Genomic DNA, 19,350 nt, shown 5'->3' with positions numbered 1-19,350 from the left:
AACTGATTCTTTCGTCGTTAATTCCCAAATCTTCAATGAGAATCAGTGAAACGAAAATCAAACACATGTACACACTCGCGTCCTAACCTGAAAGAAAAATCTACACCCACTTTATAATACTGAAAATGATTCAGGAAGTACAGCAAAGTTCTAAAACCAGCGAATGCATCTGCATACAGTACATAAAATGTCAATTTTTCAAAAGTAAAATCTTCAGCTTTGAAAGATTACCATCCATATATTTTCGTTTTTCTCTTTTTTTACATAACACGCTTTCGAGAAACAAACTGTCTTTTAATTAAGGTTTCATTAGAAAATGTGTATCTTGGTTTGCCAAGTTAAAATCGGCACATCCCAGTGGGCAAAAGATGTAGAATATACGACTATTGAACGCATACCAGACGTGTAACTGTGCTCCGTAACTGGTCTAGAATGAAATTGATTATATGTTTATTATACATAAATGGTTGTAGTTCTATTATACGGATAAATTTAGAAGACTACTATACATATATAGTTAAAGGTCTATTATACATCAAAGAAAGATTTTTATCGGTGTAGAAACTAGTAAATAAAGCCAATGATTTATTTTAGAAATTTATTCTTAAAATATACAACTATTCACACCTGAAAAATATGTAGTTCAAATTATACATTATATACAATATTGTAATCAACAAATGTCTAACCATCATAAAAAACACAACTAGTAAACTTCAGTTACAAATTCTAGTAACATGGCAATATATATGTATAGTAATGACAAACACAAACTAATTACATGAACACGCTAATATTTAACTCAAAACCACATTTCGAAACTTCTTTATTTCCACGAAAATATTATTAATGTAGCACAAACGCTACTTTCTAATAAAGACAGAAAGAAACTATTTGTTTTGTGTCTCATGGTGATCCTCCTCTCGATACTAATGACATGTTTAATATGATCCCTCGAGAAAAAAAAGGAGTCAATTTCCGCCTGGAATGATTGATGCCCCATCAAACATTTTGTAATATCCCTGGAAGTTTATACAGTAGAATCCTGGTTCGTGGCTTAAATTCAAGGTAAACAAGACTAAGGAAACGAGTTGGAAACTTGATGTCGAAGTGGGATTTAAATCACCTGGAACATTTCACTACATTGGGCAGTATGTGCTAGGGAGCATTGCTTAACATCCCTTCGATAGCTCAGTTGGTAGAGCGGAGGACTGTAGTGGAGTCATTAGGGAATCCTAAGGTCGCTGGTTCGATTCCGGCTCGAAGGAAGGTGCTTTTTGTGTACTTTAATCAAAGAGTTAAAAAAGCGAATCTGTTTCATTCAGACATTTATCAAAAGTTCAATAAACGACGAAGTAGAGGTTCCTGTTCCGAATTCAGCCCACGTCTGATTGTCTTGTTTTGGCCAAGATCCGATCTTTGAATTAAGGGACTACTCTGTCTGCTTTGTAATTCAAAAATACATACAAATGTCAAGTTTTTTGTAGATATAAAGGTGTTCTCTGTTTTCAAAGGATAGGTACTTAATTGGCATAATGATTTGGTATTGATTTTGTATCGTTGTATTATGAAGTTTGTGCTTTCTGTGTTTTTATCGTATTGTGAACTTATTTTTTAAACAAATGCTTACAAAGGCAAACAGGGCACACATCTGTTTATACCAGTGGTGAATTGTACATTTGTACAAGCTACTGTGCACTTCTGGGAGTATAACAGGTTCGATATAAAGTGGCAAAAATATAAAAGGGGAATATACCCCAGATTGCGTATAAGCTCTCGTTGTGACTGTTGTTTTATTTTTAGATAAAAATGGCGTACTGTGCACGAAATGTTGCAGAAACACAATTTGATATTTTAATAATTATTATTTTAATAATTTGATCAAATTGAGGCCCAGGATCCAAATCTTCAGTTCTGATTTTTTTAAGTGATATCTTTCCTTCCTGTCGTGGAAGTCACACGATGTGAGCAATTGTTTTTTTTACGTTGCGATCCAAAGATCCTCAGGCGCACTGTAACCAAACCAGGATGGATTCTGCTCGGAGCCGGACTGAGCTCATTCTCACTCCCTGTGCTAAAAACAGAATTAGCTCTTCCCCGAACATCGTCTACAGCTGCTGGATGGTGCTCTGCGTCTTACTGCTCCGGCAATTACTTTGACGAAAGACAGATCACTTGTTCGCTTTTAACCTTCTCGCAGCTACAGCTATAGCCCTGAAAAAAGCATTAGCTTTATCAGTTTTTACATTAATCTATTTTGAATCAAAGTTTGATATTTTTTTTATTGCATTTTACATTACAATTATAATAATAATAATTATTATTATTATTATTACGCACACTTATATAGCGCTGTTCTGGATACTCCACTCAATGCGCTTTACAGGTAATGGGGACTCCCCTCCACCACCACCATTCTCCTGAATGATCACAGAGAGTCAGGACCTCGGTTTTACGTCTCAGCCGAAGGACGGCACCTGTTTACAGTTTAGTGTCCCCTTCATTGTACTGGGGTATTAGGACCCGCATGGACCGCAGGGTGTGCGTCAAGCGACAGAAACCAGACGTGTGTCGGGCTCGGCTGCGAGCAGGACAATGACATCACAGGGACAAAGTAGAGGAAATCAAAAGGGTTCTATAAAAGACCTGTGTAAGCTGTTGGTTTGCAGTCTGGACTCTAAATCCTCCGATCCGATTTTAAATCTCTCTAATACCTGAGCTGCGGCTTCTTCCGAGTATTTATTCGTATACTTATTATGTGTAAGTGTATAGATGAAACCTTTCATATATTGTTCAGTTTAAATCAAAATGCTTTACTAATACAAGAGAGAAGTATAGTATGAAGGATGTGACAAATCTATGATTTCTTGGAACAAAACGGTTTTTATTTGCATTCGAAATGAAGCGGAATTTTAGCGGGACACACAAACCCTTTGTCCTTTTTAGAGTTTTTAGAGTGAACAGACATAAATGTAGAAAACGTGTTTTTTAGCACTACAATAGCAGGGTCAGTGGCATAATGAATAACGCGTCAGGCCTCGCGTCAGAAAATTATAAGTTGGACTGCCGTCTGGCTTGTTGCGTTTATACCACTTACGTTGTTTTATATAAATGAACTCCACCTGAAAGCTATAGAAAACACTTTGGGTAAGTTGTCTGCAGCCTCATGCGAATTTCGACAACTTACCCAAAACACTGTACTGTCTGGAGATCAGCTCCAGCTCTGAACTCAATTGCAATGAAAAACCATGCGTAACAAAACTGGAGAACAGCTGAACTTGTGTTCAGTTCGGTGATGAGGGATCAGAACTGTCCTTGTTGTAATTAGCACGAACTGCACAGGCTCTGAATCAGACCATGTCAATTAGTCTGATCAATGTAGGACACGTTAATGTAGAATTATTAAAAGGTTTATTAGTTAGTTAGTTCAGGTTTACCCACCTGAACTAATGTAGAATTATTACTTGGTCTGTCTCTTGTTTGTATATAAATGAATGTCTCTGACAACTTAATGTTAGTTTTACGATGTAGGTCAGGCGTTGACATATGCACGAGTATACTAAATGTCTCACTCCTGATTCAACTCATGTTCTATAGGAGATTGGCGATTCCTCCTGTTTCTCATACAACCATATCAGAACAGAAGCCCATTTCACCCAGCTCTGATTCAAGATCGACTTGCATCTTTATCCCTTTTTTGTTCGTGATCATTATTTTCTTTAGTTATGATCAATATTGAACTTTTTCTAAGTGAAATGACAATAATCAAACATGCAGGCAGATTTTTGAAAAGTATTCGGAATTGACAGGGTGCCCCTTTGGAACAATCGTCAGAAATTGTGAGAAAATGAAAGTTATGTAAGCTCTCACACAAAGCATTGAAGATTGGAATCTGAGTGTAAAAAAGTTACCCGTCTCCCAATGATAGGCAGGGATACACACCATGACTCGAATAGACTCAGCGAACTTTAACACCTATGATATTACGAGTGCTTTGCACGTGTCGAATTTCAAGAAGGAACTACTACAACAGTTGTGGACATAATTCAATACCACCGGCAAAGTCCAATGCCGGCAACATCTGAGAAAATAATGTTCACTCATGGAATTTGGTCTTTGAATGGCTGGCGGGAAAATTCATTTATACTCCTGTTGCACCCTCAGCTGAAACATGTTAAAATAACAACGCAGATTTGTTGCAGAACCTGACAAGAATTATTGGGTTAGCACTGTATGTATTCTTGTATATTTACTTTAATTTTAATATAAATGTAAACATGCATGCTGTATAAGCTATTGTAATTTTAAAATATGTTAGCTGAGGATGCGAAGGGGGCTATTATACCTTGTGAAACACGCAAGGAACTGTAAAAAAGGCTGTTATTTGAATAAAATTGGCGATCACAAGAAAACCACAATTTATGTGGTATTATCATCAATATCCTTCAAAATCTACGTTCAAATGAAGGATTTGAAGAAACTATGAAAAAAGCAACAGTAATAGCAGAGGATTTTGATTTTTGCTCTTCAAGTCAGCAGATCACCGTAGAGTTACACCCCTACAAACAGCACAAAGGATGAATCCCACCACCTTCATTATTGCTGTGTTTGTGCCAGTGAAAGTAGCGTTTGTGTTATTGAAAGCATCTCGGAAGATGAAGGTGCAGTCACTTCCACATGTCATGATATCATTAGATCTGACGACAAGAGCTGAAGCCCCCCCTAGTCCAAGCCAGCAATGTGAGGAAGATGATCATGGAAGAAGGTAGTGTGGCTGAGTGGTCTAAGGTACTGGATTTAGGCTCCAGTCTCTCTGGGGGCGTGGGTTTGAATCCCACTGCTGCCAAATATTAATGTTTTAAGACCTGCAATACAATCAGTAAAAGCGCTTTTTGTTAGGCTGCGGGAGGTGTTTAGAGATAGACTTTCTAAAAGACAGGCTTAACATCAAGGCAGAAAAAATATTTTTTCTCAATAGAAATTCTCTTTGGCACGTTCAGCTTTATGTAGGGAACAACGTCTGCCGAGATCACTTTTGAGGCAGTGCACATGATAGTGTACCGGCAAGTACATTTAATATTGGCTGTGGTGGTGAGCTGCTTTTGTCTGTGAAACTTTTAATTCTTCACGCCGAATCGTTGGCAGGGGTAAAGCTTATTAAATCTTTGAACATAGCGCTCCATCAGAAATACTTTGTTCGTGATCAAAAGAGATCAGAGGATTAACTTCATGGATTCACATAGCATACCTTACAGGAAAGATTTAAAAGGGGAATTGATTGTGCTTCCTGATGTTGTTCCTGTCGTTTCTTTGGATACAAAGGTGAATGTTCTTTGACGTTCTGCTAGAGTATCCACTGGGTGGGCTTTATCAATCAGCTCGGAGAGGTCATCAGTGCTCTGTCTCTGGAAAATAATCAGCACTGTCGTTTTTCCCTGTGCTGTCTTTTAAAACATATAAGATCACGAGTTTACAGATTTCTCCAAATAACAACTATACATTTTAACCCAGCGGTTAGCATTCCTTCAATCCAATAGTTTTACTCCGGGTAAAAAGCAGCGAAATATATAGAGAGATTATATTCAAATATTTCAACGTTCTTATTGGATTACCTGTATGGAGATATCGCTCAGAATTCCTAATATGATTTTGAGTTCAGTTTTGCTTTACTACTTTCAGAGTCTTTTATTGACCTTGCTGAAGCAGAGAAGTGACATAATCACAAATGCGACTTACCTGTGCTGCTGTTTTTGGTTAATAATGATTATTGCAAGGAAAAAAAACAGCTCCTTGCATTAAGAGCAAGAGCAACCAACACGCTCGCTTGTTGAGTTGGGTTTTTTTTCCGTGGTGCTCTTCCTCAGATGTAAAGTTATTTGGCGAGCAAGGACCTCTGAGAAGGAGCCTGAATCCATCAAGAACTCAGAAATTCTAATATCGCACTACTGTCTTGTGTACAGAGATCTGCTTCTTCCTTTTTGAGTGTTTTGGTGTTTAAGAGCACGCTTCCTACCTCGAATGTGAGTTTCAGGAGATGTGCTACCGGATAAATGATTATCTTGAAAAGGTTTGGGGATGCACTGGCCGGGATTAAAACCCGGCTCAATTATTTGGAAGTCACCTGTACTACCAACACACTTCTAAGAAGCACCCGCACATTTTCGCAATCCTCTCTCTCACCTACAAAGTTATGAAGACACAGACGACCAATGAAAACTAATTTGATTCACCCAAGGCTTCACTCTTCTGTTGTGATGTTGTTTTAATTAGTGTTAGCTGTGATGAGGTATTGTTTCTGTCTCTTAAAGTTTAAGAGTCTGCTCCTTTCTTCCTGGTATAGAAAAAAACATGTTCCATCTTTGTTTACAAACACCACTGTAAATTATTTGTCCATCTCTAAAGCCTGTGTGTATTGACAAGGCAATTCAAAAGCACATATTAAATAAGAACACGATCCTTCTTGTTACCATTCCCGTGGTTGGAGCGTTGTTTCGCCCTTTAACGTTCTTCTACAATATTTACAGACAGGGCTTTATCACTGGAGTTGTGTGCATCGGTCCATGAACATCAACTGTACTGCTGTTTTTCTATGCGTAATTTAATCGCAAGCACTTAAAAGATGCAAAAAGATTTCAAGGAAAACATAATTGAAAGACAGTCGAGTAAGGAGGTAGAAAAACGCTCTCCCCCATTGAAGAATCAACCACCGTCGCCCATGTGACTGGATATGAAAATAAATTATTCATTTCAATTATTCATGAAGGGTGGATTGTGGTCAGTGAACATATGCACATCTTTAAGTCAGTTCCACCATCTGTGCCATAGGGGATGTAGTTCAATGGTTTTCATGTATGAAGTTCCGAGTTCAATCCCTGGCATCACCAGATGTCTTACATTATTGTGCTCACATGGCAATCTTCTGTTGAGTGAGAACTCTTTGCTCGTGTTCATAGAGAGACAGGTTTACACAATTAAACTCAGTCACACACGAAGTGCTACAGTGTTGCTCTGCTGTTTTAAATGTACCTCCAAAGCATTTTGTTCTGTTAACTACCAAATGATTTGAACTAATTTTACATCATATTCAGGAAATCCAGAGAAGGTCATCAGACTTTTAGTGGCTGTTGAAGAAAACACCTGTTGAATCTCACCAGGGATTTCTTGAGAGATCATTCAGCAAGCGAGTTAACAGGGGTTAACGTAGAGAGTGGCGGAGGTGGGATGTCAGGGCTTGACGTCACTGCTTTATGCAAAGAATGGAGGGGTGGTCGTCAGGGCTATATGACTGTGCTTCACGCAGAGAGTGGTGGGGGTGTGATGTCAGGGCCATACGACAGTGCTTTACACAGAGAGTGGCGGAGGTGGGATGTCAGGGCCTGACAACACAGCTTAACGCAGAGAGTGGATGGGTGGGTGTCAGGGCCATATGACACTTCTTTACGTAGAGAATGGCGGGGGTGGGATGTCAGGGCTTGACGACACTGCTTTATTCAAAGAGTGGAGGGGTGGGTGTCAGGGCTATATGACAGTGCTTTCCGCAGAGAGTGGTGGGGGTGGGATGTCAGGGCCATATGACACTGCTTTACACAGAGAATGGAGGAGGTGGGATGTCAGGGCCTGAAAACACAGCTTAACGCAGAGAGTGGAGGGGTGGTGTCAGGGCCATACGACACTTCTTTACACAGAGAGTGGTGGGGGTGGGATGTCAGGGCCATATGACACTGCTTTATACAGAGAGTGGCGGGGGTGGGATGTCAGGGCCTGAAGATACTGCTTTACGCAGAGAGTGGCGGAGGTGGGATGTCAGGGCCTGACAACACAGCTTAACGCAGAGAGTGGAGGGGTGGGCGTCAGGGCCATACGACACTTCTTTATGCAGAGAGTGGTGGGGGTGGGATGTCATGGTTATACGACAGTGCTTTCCATTGAGAGTGGTGGGGGTGGGATGTTATGGCCATAAGACACTGCTTTATGCAGAGAGTTGAGGGATTGATGTCAGGGCCATACGACAGTGCTCCACTCAGGCCTCTGCTTGAATTTGTACTCCTCCTCTCTCCCTACCTCTACCTCTATGATATTTGCACTTTCTGGAGAGGCGATTTTCTCCACTTCAGTAGCCCGATTGCGTGGAGAGGGCTGTAGAATGTGGCACCGCCTTTCCTGCTCCGTCCATGACAGGCGTGCTGGTCTCTGGAGAGAGAGCACGGTCCATCAGCGCACTCCAATAAAGGCACTGGAAGCAGCTGAATCGCATTGGCGAAGCTCAGCACTGGGCCGCTGGGCACGTCTTACCACTGTTTCCGTAGTGTAGTGGTTATCATGTTCGCCTCGCATGCGAAAGGCCCTCGGTTTGAAACCTGGCTGAAACAGACTGGCTTCTTTTGTCGCATACAAATGGGTTGTACAACTTTTAACTAGCAAATGGAAGAGGGCTGAAGTAAGAGACAAGATGTAAAAAGGGTTAACTTAAGTCAGTTCTGCCTGAAAATTAGACTTCTAAGCAACAGGGGTTTATGGCAGGAAAGGGGGTTAACTGATAAGGATTCCAGATGCGAGGGGGCATAATCTTAAACTGACCATTTGGCCAGGGTCTCTTAACTGGCCAAATACCACGACCCCCCCCTTACCATAACACCGAATGACGTCTGAAGCAGCAAGGAAGGACTATATAACCTAAAAGTTTGTACCGGCACATCGAACAATACTTCGGTTTTGTTGTTTCTTGTGGGAAACAAGACTTCGGCTTTATTGTTCCTTGTGTCCGTCATGGCAGTGAACAGGTCCTGGTTACAGGATCTCTAAAAAAGGAAATAAAGACTGAAATCAGATCCGACCCACCATGCTGCCACGGTGACGGTGCACTGCCCAGTGAAAGTGGCAGCCTGTCCCTGGACTATGGGAAACTGGAGCACCTGGAGGAAACCCCCACAGACCAGGGAGAGAACATGCAAACTCCACACAGACAGCACCCACACCCCAGGTCCAGCACTGTGAAGCATGCCCGACGATGCGGAAGGGCTTTTACAAATGAGTGTGTAACTCACACTGGTGCCCAGGATGGCCTGCTACCGGAACGCAACCTAATTTTCTTAATGCAGTTTGTTCGAAGCGGTTTGCAGGAGCTGGAGGTGAGGACTGAGCTGGGGTCCAGTGTGCAAGAGTGACTACTGATGTCGTGTGTGTGTGTGTGTGTGTGTGTGTGTGTCTGGATCATTGAGAGCGCCGTCAGGTTTGTGTATTTGTTTAAACAAGAGGACGTGTCTGTGCGGGTCTGACTCTGTGTGAGGGTGCAGCTCTAACTGTTCGCGCGCGGGCGTGTCTATCTCTCTACAATGCATGAGGGGCTAAATCTGCCTCTGAGAAACTGACTTTTCAGAAGAAAAATCTATGAAAAGGCACGGCCTGGCCCTCTTCTCTTGCTCCCGACGTATAACACACTGGGGGATGAAGCTGGTGTCTTCAGCTGTAACCCTAGCTATTTATGCAAACAGCTCTTTTATGAAAAGCAGCTCTAGGCCTAGACAAGAGGAACAGATAAAACAAATCTTAGATTTATGGCTTATTCAAAGCAGACTGAGCGCTGCTATACTGTATGTAGGAGCCAGAGATGAAGAATGAGCTATTTAAGGAAATCAGGAGTGTGAGAGAGGGAGTGTGTGTTTTTCCTCCCAATAGAGAAGGCTTGTGGTTCTTTCTGCTTTTCTGCACAGGCTGCCAACATAAGTACGTGTTGGGTTCTTGGTTTGAATGCTCGAGTTGTCAGGCTGGCGTTTTTTGTTCCTATTGGAGCCCATAATTGTGAACAAGGCGCTTGAGGACGTCTCTGTGCAGGTGTGCGTTTGTAATGACGTGTTTGCGCATCTCTGTAGCGGATGTTTCAGTAAAAAAACGCATTTAAAACATTCAACCTTTTTATGTTCCTAATATTCTTTCATTCTTCACAATAATAACTAAGGTTGCTGCTGGAAGAGGTGTTAGTGGGGCCAGCAGGGGGAACTCTCACCCTGTGGCCCATGTGGGTCCTAATGCCCCAGTATAGTGACGGGGACACTGGAAAAACTGTAAACAGGTGCCGTCCTTCAGATGAGACGTAAAACCGAGGTCCTGACTCTCTGTGGTCATTAAAAATCCCGGGGTGTTTCTCGAAAAGAGTAGGGGTTTTACCCCAGTGTCCTGGCCAAATTTCCCATTGACCCTTACCAATCATGGCCTCCTAATAACCCCCATTTATGAATTGGCTTCATTACTCTGCTCTCCTCCCCACTCATAGCTGGTGTGTGGGGAGCGTTCTGGTGCACTATGGCTGCCGTCCCATCATCCAGGTGGATGCTGCACATTTGTGGTGGTGGAGGGGAGTCCCCATGTCCTGCAAAGCGCTTTGAGTGGAGTGTCCAGAAAAGCACTATATAAGTGTAAGCAATTATTATTCATTATAATGTAATAAGTCCATTATTTCTCACCCCTCCATTGCAAGGCATACACAACACAAACACCAGGAACAATTATCTCAGAAGTGAATTGCAAATGTATTGAGTTGTGATGCAACTGTAACTTGAACCTAACATGACTGTGGCGTGCATTTTTGAAATTGCATTTTCACAGCTGAAATACAAAATGAAGCTGATCGCAGTCCAAACTCAAGGTATTGTTGTAAAACTAAATATTCAACATGTTTCTACCTGTCCCTTTTCAGCTCACTCAGAAGTCCACAGCCTGCAGCCTGGTGCCTCTCTGTCTCCCCCCTCCACACTGCTGGTCCAGTGGAGGTGCTGTTTGATCCTGCACGATCTGTCCGGAATCGTATAGTCTTACTGAGCAGCGCAGGGCTCCCTGGCCCCAGGTACGAACAGTGAGTGTCAGTGCAGAACAGCTCTCTGACACTCCGCTCCCTCACTCCAGCTGATCAGGGCAACTACACAGTGAGGGACCTTAATGGAAGCAGTATCAGCACTGTGATCGTCACTGTGGGTGGTGAGCAGGTCTACAGTAGGATCACTAGAGGGCTCTATATTCTTGACAGAGTGTGTTCTTATATCATCCTCTGTCCTGATTGTCTTTCAGCTCACAGAGACAATGTCACCCTGCAGCCTGAAGCCTCTCTGTCTGTCCCTCTGTTCACTGGAGAGCCAGTGGAGGTGCTGTTTGATCCTGCAGGAGGTGGAAACTGGACCTCAGTGTGTTCTGTCCAGAACAGCACAGCCAGCTGTGTCCCCCAGTACAGTTTTTTTTATTTTTGATGATTAGCCATATGTTGATTACAATATTGTACATAATGTATAATTTGAACTCGATATTTTTCAGGAGTGAATGATTGTATATTTTCAGAATAAATTTCGAAACCAAATTATTGTCCCTCGATCTCTGTCTCTCTCTCGTCCTGCTGTCTGTCTGTCCCTGCCTCTCTGTCTCTCTCTCTTTCAGCCCCGTCTGTCAGTCTGTCTGTCCTTCTCTCTCCTTCCTCTCTCTCTCTCCTTCCGCTCTCTCTCTCGGTTTGTTTGTCCCTCAATCTCAATCTTTCTCTTTGCCTGCTGTCTTTCTGTGCCTTCATCTTTGTGTCTCTCTCTCCTTCCTTTCTGTCTGTCTCTCTGTCTGTCCTGCGTTGTCCCAGCTGGGCCTGTCTCCCCGGCTCTCTGCCTTCAGCTCTGTTCGCCGATGTCCCACCAGCCCGTCTCTCTCTCAGCCTGTCTCTTGACTTGCAGGAGGAAGAGGAGGTGGAGACAGCTCCTCCGGCAGGAGAGAGGAAGAAGGTCAGTGCTGGTCCCACCCTGCCTCCTGTCCTGTCTGTGGTGGAGTTTCGCCATCTTGTCTGTCTTGTCAGCCCTGTCTGTCACTGTCTCTCTCCTCCTCCTCTCTGTGCTGTGGTGTCCAGTCAGTGTGTCTCTCTCCTCCTCCTCTCTGTCCTGTGGTGTCTAGGCAGTGTGTCTCTCTCCTCCTCCTCTTCTCTGTCCTATGGTGTACAGTGGGTCAGTATTAGTGGGCTACACCCAGGCTCACTCACTGCGAGTGTGATCTCAGCAGAGTCTCTGTACTCTTGGGACACTTGACTCACCTGTCTCTCTCTTTCTCTCCCTGTGCTGTCCCTCTCCTGCCCCCTCTCTCCCTACTCGGACTCCAGCTGGAGGAGGTCCAATCACCACCTCCTGTGAGACAGAAGAAAAAGAAAGTGGGTAATGCTCTGATTCTCTCTTTACTCCTGTCCAGTGTCCAGTCAGTGTGTGTGTATGAACCCCTCTCTCTCTCAGTGCAGTGTTCATGTACTGGAGTGTCCAGTCAGTGTGTGTGTATGAACCCCTCTCTCTCTCAGTGCAGTGTTCATGTCCTGGAGTGTCCAGTCCGACTCTTAACGTGACTCTCCTGTCTCTGCTTCAGAAGTGCTGGTGCGTCTTTTTAAAGTCCCTGAGCTGCATGTCGGTGGAGACAGATGATAAGGACGAGCCGATGGAGGCGGCGGAGACCGTGTGTCAGGAGAGGAAGAGCGAGGGAGAGGAGGAGCAGGCTGCCGGGAAGGACAAGAAGAAGAAGAGGAGGTGCAGGTGAGCAGACAGGGGGACGCCGCCCGGTCGTGTCTGTGATTCAAGAAGGAGTCTCCTCTTGCTGTTTGATGTCATGGTGATGTCCGTGTCTGTGTCCCTCACACCTGCAATAACAATATTCTTTCCAGGTTCCTTTCCTGGTTCTGTGCCAGCTAAGATCGGAGTCGCCTTCCCCACCAAGGACTGGACTGGACTGGACTGGACTGGAGCTGAGGGACACCAGACTGGACTGGACTGGAGCCAAGGGACCCCAGACTGTGCTGGACCGAAGCTGAGGGACACCAGACTGCACTGGACCGGAGCTGAGAGACACCAGACTGGACTGGACTGGAGCTGAGGGACCCCAGTCTGTGCTGGACCGAAGCTGAGGGACCCCAGTCTGTGCTGGGCCAAAGCTGAGGGACCCCAGTCTGTGCTGGACCGAAGCTGAGGGACTCCAGACTGTGCTGGACCAAAGCTGAGGGGCCCCAGACTGGACTGGACTGGAGCTGAGGGGCCCCAGGCTGTGCTGGACCGAAGCTGAGGGACCCCAGACTGGACTGGACCAAAGCTAAGGGACCCCAGACTGTGCTGGACTGAAGCTGAGGGACCCCAGTCTGGACCGAAGCTGAGAGACCCCAGTCCGTGCTGGACCGAAGCTGAGGGACCCCAGTCTGGACTGCACTGGAGCTGAGGGACCCCAGTCTGGACCGAAGCTGAGGGACCCCAGTCTGTGCTGGGCCGAAGCTGAGGGACACCAGTCTGGACTGAAGCTGAGGGACCCCAGTCTGTGCTGGACCGAAGCTGAGGGACCCCAGACTGTGCTGGACCGAAGCTGAGGGACCCCAGACTGGACTGGACTGCACTGGAGCTGAGGGGCCCCATACTGGACTGGACCAGAGCTGAGGGGCCCCAGACTGGACTGGACCGGAGCTGAGGGACCCCAGATCCCAGTCTGGACTGAAGCTGAGGGACCCCAGTCTGGACTGAAGCTGAGGGACCCCAGACCCCAGTCTGGACTGAAGCTGAGGGACCCCAGACTGGACTGTGGAAAACTTTCACATTATCTCCACCTGAGTCCTCAGATCGTCTGCATGACCTTGTATTATTAAGTATTATTTTAAGGTCCTGTGATGATCGTAAGATGGGGGGGGGGGGGGGTGTGTCCCTTGACATTAATCTGTATTGTAATTTTTGTTCTTTTGTTAAGCATCATTAAAATGTTTTTTAAAAAAAGCTTTTGGTTTTTTCCCTCCCCCCCCGAAACGAACGAACAGAGTCTGTCTTTCTCTTTCATCCCGGAGAGTTTGTGGTTGATGGATTGAGGCCGAGAGCCCTCGTTGTCGGCGTGCCACCAGTTAGCGGGGCTAAAGCAGGGGGGGCATCGTGTCCAATACTCCTTGAAATCAGACAGATTTCAAGCCACCTCCGTCTGAAGAGAAGGAAGTTGACCACGAACTCCAGGGTGTCCTAGGAAGCTCTTTAGCCATCGTTTGCCCAGCAGCCATCTCACCCTGCAGCTCCCAGCTAGCAGCCCCCTCCCCACTGGAGCCCAGCAGGTAGAAGCCTGGTCAGTACCTGGAGGGGAGACTCCTGGGAAAAACTGAGGTTGCTGCTGGGAGAGGTGTGAGTGGGGCCAGCAGGGGGCGCTTTCACCCTGCGGTCTGTGTGGGTCCTGATGCCCCAGTATAGTGACGGGGGACACTGGACTGTAAACAGGCGCCGTCCTTCGGATAAGACGTCAAACCGAGGTCCTGACTCTCTGTGCTCATTAACAATCCCGGGGTGTTTCTGGAGAGGAGTAGGGGTGTTACCCCAGTGTCCTGGCCTGATTCCCCCCCTGGTCTTGACCCATCATGGCCTCCTTATCACCCCCCCTCTCTGAACTGGCTCCATCCCTCTGCTCTCCTCCCCACTGAGAGCTGCTGTGTGCTGAGCGGACTGGAGCATCATCCACGTGGGGGCTGCACACTGGGGGGGCTGGAGGGGATCCCCCTGACCTGGGAAGAGCTCTGAGTGGAGAGTCCAGACGGATTAATTATTATTATTATTATTCGTGCTGCACTGGGCTTCAGTCCTGGTAGTGAGAGGGGGATCTGTGATCAGTACAGATACTTATGACTGTATAATAATACACGATAGAAATGGAAAACAGGGTAGCGCTGTAGTCTCTTCGAAACGTTTTGAACTGCCAGAAGAAGTTTTCACAACCCGGACTCGCGAAGGTACAGGTCTTCTCCCTTCGTCCGGAGTAAGGTGAGAGGTTATCCCCTCGGGGCGCAGTATCCCCGATGCACCCCCCCACCACCACCCAAAATGACACACACTTCTGTGACGATTGGGAGACCCAGGTTCGACCAGCCCCTGCGGTGGAGGAAACGACCCGCTGGAGAGAACACGCAGACTCCACACAGAAGGGTCACCTCGGCATTTATTCCAACAGCAAAACACCAGAGAGAAACGGGTCTCCGAAAGATGAGCGCACACCGGGAAAAACACTACGGGGTCATTACAAATGGGAATAGGAGTTCTTTTTTTCTTTTCCGGACGTCAGTTGTATCGTGTCCTGGTGATTTCTCCTGTTTCGAACGGAGTTCAATGTCACGTTTCTACTTTATTAGAGAGAGGCACTGAACTTTGGGGAACGTGACATCCACCCAGTATTACTAGTAGGTTGATAAATATAAATGTTCTTTTTCCCCCCGTATGATACCTCGCGAAATATAAAGATGGCCAACTCCTTAAGTCGAAATTTAAACCCTTCTCACGCTACAAGACAGTCCGTCAACATCGCCGCGGCCCGAAGCGCGACCTTCGGTATGACGTTGGCGGAAGGGGGTAGGGTAAGTACGTCACAGCCGGGGGAAGCCCCTATCACGTGAGAGGGGTGCGGCGGGCGACGAGCCCCCGGGGGCGAAGAGAAGTTGATTTGCGTGGGGTGTGGAAACACTACACGACCGGGCAAGCGAGCCGTTTTTTTTTTTGTTTTGTTTTTTCCAGAACATCAGAACAACCGCAGAGATGACCATCGATCCACTCCGGACGTTTCCTTTTTGGCCTCCAAAATAAAAAAAAAAACTGGGATCCATCGTGGCGTTGCCAAATTAAAACGTCAACCACTTTTCGGGCTTTCGTGCTGTCCATGATGAAACCGTCATGGTTGTGTAAGGATACGTTACGTCACAGACCGGCGGCGCTCGGACGTGAGGAGTGTCGTTACGTTTTTGAAACGGGCACGTCAGACAAGATCTCTGACAAGATCTCTGAAAAACCCAAACCTGTAAGATTCAATTTCAATTCAGTTTTTTTTATATAGCGCCTTTCACAACAAGAATGCCCCAAGGCCCTGAACAAAGGAGTTGTTCCACACCCCCGCCACCCTCTGTGTACAGTAGAGCCCCCTGTACTGACTGGAGGAGCTCACCCAGCTGTGTCTGGAGAGAAGCCGGGGTATCGGCTTCAACCACAGGGCTGGGCGGCTTGTTCCCCACCCCCATCCCCTTCTGTGTACAGAAGAGCCTCCTGTCCTGACTCCAGTAGGAAATGTCACCTGGAGGCAACACACCGGCTTCTTTTAACAGATCACCTTGGGAATCGGGAACAACGGAGCTGTGTGCGGCCGTCTGTACGGAGGGGTTCAGCGCGGGGGGGCTCCGGGCTCGGGTCTGGACCCGGGGGGGGCTGTCTGTGTGGAGTCTGCATGTTCTCCCTGTGTTCTTCGGGTCCAAAGACAGGCTTTTGGGCTAATTGGCTTCTGGGAAAACTGGCCCTAGTGTGTGTGTGTCCTATGATGGAGTGCTGTCCTGTCCAGGGTGTGTGAGTGAATGTGTGTTTGTCATGTGATGGACTGGTTCCTGTCCAGGGTGTGTGAGTGTGTGTGTCTGAGTGTCCTGTGAGGGACTGGTTTCCTATCCAGGTTGTGTGTGTGTGTCCTGTGAGGGACTGGTGTCCAGGGTGTGTGAGTGTGTGTGTCCTGTGATGGACTGGTGTCCTATCTAGGGTGTGTGTATGTCTTGTGATGGACTGGTGTCCTGTCCAGGGTGTGTGAGTGAGTGTGTGTGTGTCCTGTGATGGACTGGTGTCCTGTCCAGGGTGTGTGAGTGTGTGTGTCTGTGTGTCCTGTGATGGACAGATGGTACCAAGCCTGGACACCCATGAGACACTGGCTTCCTCAGAAGACTCTCACGGAGGGCACACTGTCCCTAACCCGGGTCCAGAAGAAACTACAGTGATCTATAATTCCTGCGCCTCGGAAGGGTTTATGACGTCTATGTCCGGCGCCCGCGCCCGTGGACTGGCGGTTTGGCGTCGCGCTCCGCAGCTCGAGCTTCGGTGCGAGGCAGGGCGGGAGGGAGCCGATGTGGCCTCGGCGCCATCTTTGCTGGTGAGTCAATTGTGACCGTTGCGGTACAATAAACCATCAATAAACCTTTTCCCACCCCGTCCAGTATTTCTGTCGCGGCCCACGTCCCTTACAATCGACAAACTATAAAAAAAACAGTAGCCCTTCGCAACATTACACGCCATTTTTTTATCATAACGTCCGCTAGATACGCAGGTGGCTCGATACCTGTCTTATCCTCGCCAGCGTCTTTATACCGGCAAGTGAATTTTATTTGGGGTCCCTCAGAATTGTGACAGAAATGTCAGTGAACCACAATAAAAAACGAAACTTTTTTTTTAAAGGCGGTGAATGGATTTTTTGAGTAACCGTGTAGCGACTAACGTATGGAAAAAAAGTTGTCTTTCCCTACTAAGACGTTTTGGTACAGGACTTTCTTTAAATATCAGTTGTGCATAGCGTTTTACAAAAAGTTGATGATGATCTTGGAGATAATTGCAAAGGAAAATTGAGATAACTACCAAAACATTACGTGTGAAACGACAGGACAGAACTTTGAACCCACAAAGAAACAAAGGTATGAAATATTGCCTCGTCATGGGGGGTTGATAATTGTAGTAAGTGTTCCTAATTTGCGTAAAGAAATGTATATTATGGGAGTCACACGTGAGATTTAGTGTATATACGTTTCATATTGTGCATATATACGGGGTTAAAAAGTGGAATGAGTATGATTATAAACTCGTGTGTCCTATAATCAGATAATTTTTGAACAAGCTTTGATTAGACAGGTGAAAAACAACATCAGATCCTTTATTTTAATATATTCTCACGTCTGAATATCAGCTTCTCCCCTCTGGCCAACATTTCAGGGCTCCCAGGTGTAGATCCCAAATTGAAACAAATATTAATTTGTTACCCAGTTAAACAGTTAATAGAAGTGAGTGACCAGGGTAAATAAAGGTGGGTCAGTGTAAACTGTTTATTCTGGACCAGACTTCGTCATGTGTGATATGTCATGACTTCTTATATTAAGTTTTATCTTTATATTTAGTTCTACATGTGTAATAGATGCGATGTGTGTCCATAAAAAGGTTTCTCCAGGGGAAAATCAAGTTCGTTTTAAAACCGTGTTTCCTTTTTAGGGTAGGTTTGCATTCCAAGTGTGGGGTTTTTGAATTTTTGTATTTTTGCTGAGACAAGTTGCCTTTCTTATACGCGGAGGGATCTGCTCGTGAGATGTCCGCTTGGTCCATTTCTGAGCTCAGTATAAGGTGTAGAAAGCATGACTGTCATCATAACCCGCATCTCACCCAGGTGTGGAATAATGTTGTGACTATTGCTTCAGCAATAACATGCTGATTGCATGTTTCTAGATGGGAATAACAGAGATCTCAACTACTGAGGGGCCTTATTAATAAAGTCTCCACAGCCGAAGCGCTGTGTCTCTTTTCAGCTGGCGATAAACCTTTCCTCGATCCTTTGCGGACTTGTTAAACTGTTCATGATCAGAATAAAAAACGCTCACGCTAATACACAAGCACCCGTGTCTCGCCAAAGCTGAGAAATAAACAGACGGACAAGCCGCACTGCACGTGTGAACAGGGAATGAGCGAGCGAGCGGGGATAGGGCGCCTCCTGCGCTTAAAAGCTTACAGCACCTGGTATTCCCAGGCGGTCTCCCATCCAAGTACTAACCAGGCCCATCCCTGTTTAGCTTCCGAGATCAGGCGTGCTCAAGGGGGTGTGGCCATAAGCAAGAGCAAGGCTCGCTGGCACCCTTCTTATTGAGAGGACAGCTCCGTCACCTCTTTTACGACGCTGCTTTTTTTCCCTTGCGTTTTTCTCTTCTTCCCACGTTCTCTCTCTTCACTGCCTTCGTCCCCGCTCTATTTCACTTCAACCTTTCACTCTTGCTTATTTCCAATGAGGACGGAGCTGCGGGAGAAAGGGCGCTATAGAGGATCGCTGTGGAGAGCTGCTGCTGTGCTTTGACATCTGAGCTCTGTGGAAAACGATCTCAATACAATTCTGAAAAACGCGACTCTCCGAACGCCAGCCGAACAAGTCTCCACAGCCGAAGCGCTGTGTCTCTTTTCAGCTGGCGATAAACCTTTCCTCGATCCTTTGCGGACTTGTTAAACTGTTCCTGATCAGAATAAAAAACGCTTACGCTAATACACAAGCACCCGTGTCTCGCCAAAGCTGACAAATAAACAGACGGACAAGCCGCACTGCACGTGTGAACAGGGGAGTGAGCGAGCAAGCGGGGATAGGGCGCCTCCTGCGCTTAAAGGCTTACAGCACCTGGTATTCCCAGGCGGTCTCCCATCCAAGTACTAACCAGGCCCATCCCTGTTTAGCTTCCGAGATCAGACGAGATCAGGCGTGCTCAAGGGGGTGTGGCCGTAAGCAAGAACAAAGCTCGCTGGCACCCTTCTTATTGAGAGGACAGCTCCGTCACCTCTTTTACGACGCTGCTTTTTTTCTCTTGCG

General features: G+C 46.1%; 1 protein-coding gene, 3 non-coding genes and 1 pseudogene across 3 annotated transcripts; 2 read left to right on the top strand and 3 right to left on the bottom strand.

Moving 5' to 3' along the window:
• LOC138242764 (zinc finger protein 271-like) overlaps positions 1 to 19,350 on the bottom strand; it is a 1,399,044-nt gene that overhangs the window by 1,242,586 nt on the left and 137,108 nt on the right.
• trnay-gua (transfer RNA tyrosine (anticodon GUA)) lies at positions 1,181 to 1,268 on the top strand. The gene is given in 2 exon segments: positions 1,181 to 1,217; positions 1,233 to 1,268. It is a non-coding gene; the product is annotated as a tRNA-Tyr (tRNA).
• Positions 4,765 to 4,846, top strand: trnal-uag (transfer RNA leucine (anticodon UAG)). The gene has a single exon. It is a non-coding gene; the product is annotated as a tRNA-Leu (tRNA).
• Positions 18,504 to 18,612, bottom strand: LOC138218953 (5S ribosomal RNA; annotated as a pseudogene).
• On the bottom strand, positions 19,150 to 19,268 carry LOC138218101 (5S ribosomal RNA). The gene has a single exon (XR_011181471.1). It is a non-coding gene; the product is annotated as a 5S ribosomal RNA (ribosomal RNA).

This window comes from Lepisosteus oculatus, chromosome 14 (assembly GCF_040954835.1).
Source record: "Lepisosteus oculatus isolate fLepOcu1 chromosome 14, fLepOcu1.hap2, whole genome shotgun sequence".
Classification (NCBI taxonomy): Eukaryota; Metazoa; Chordata; class Actinopteri; order Semionotiformes; family Lepisosteidae; genus Lepisosteus; species Lepisosteus oculatus.
The sequence above is the reverse complement of the archived record's forward strand: the minus strand, read 5'-3'. Positions and strand labels throughout refer to the sequence as shown.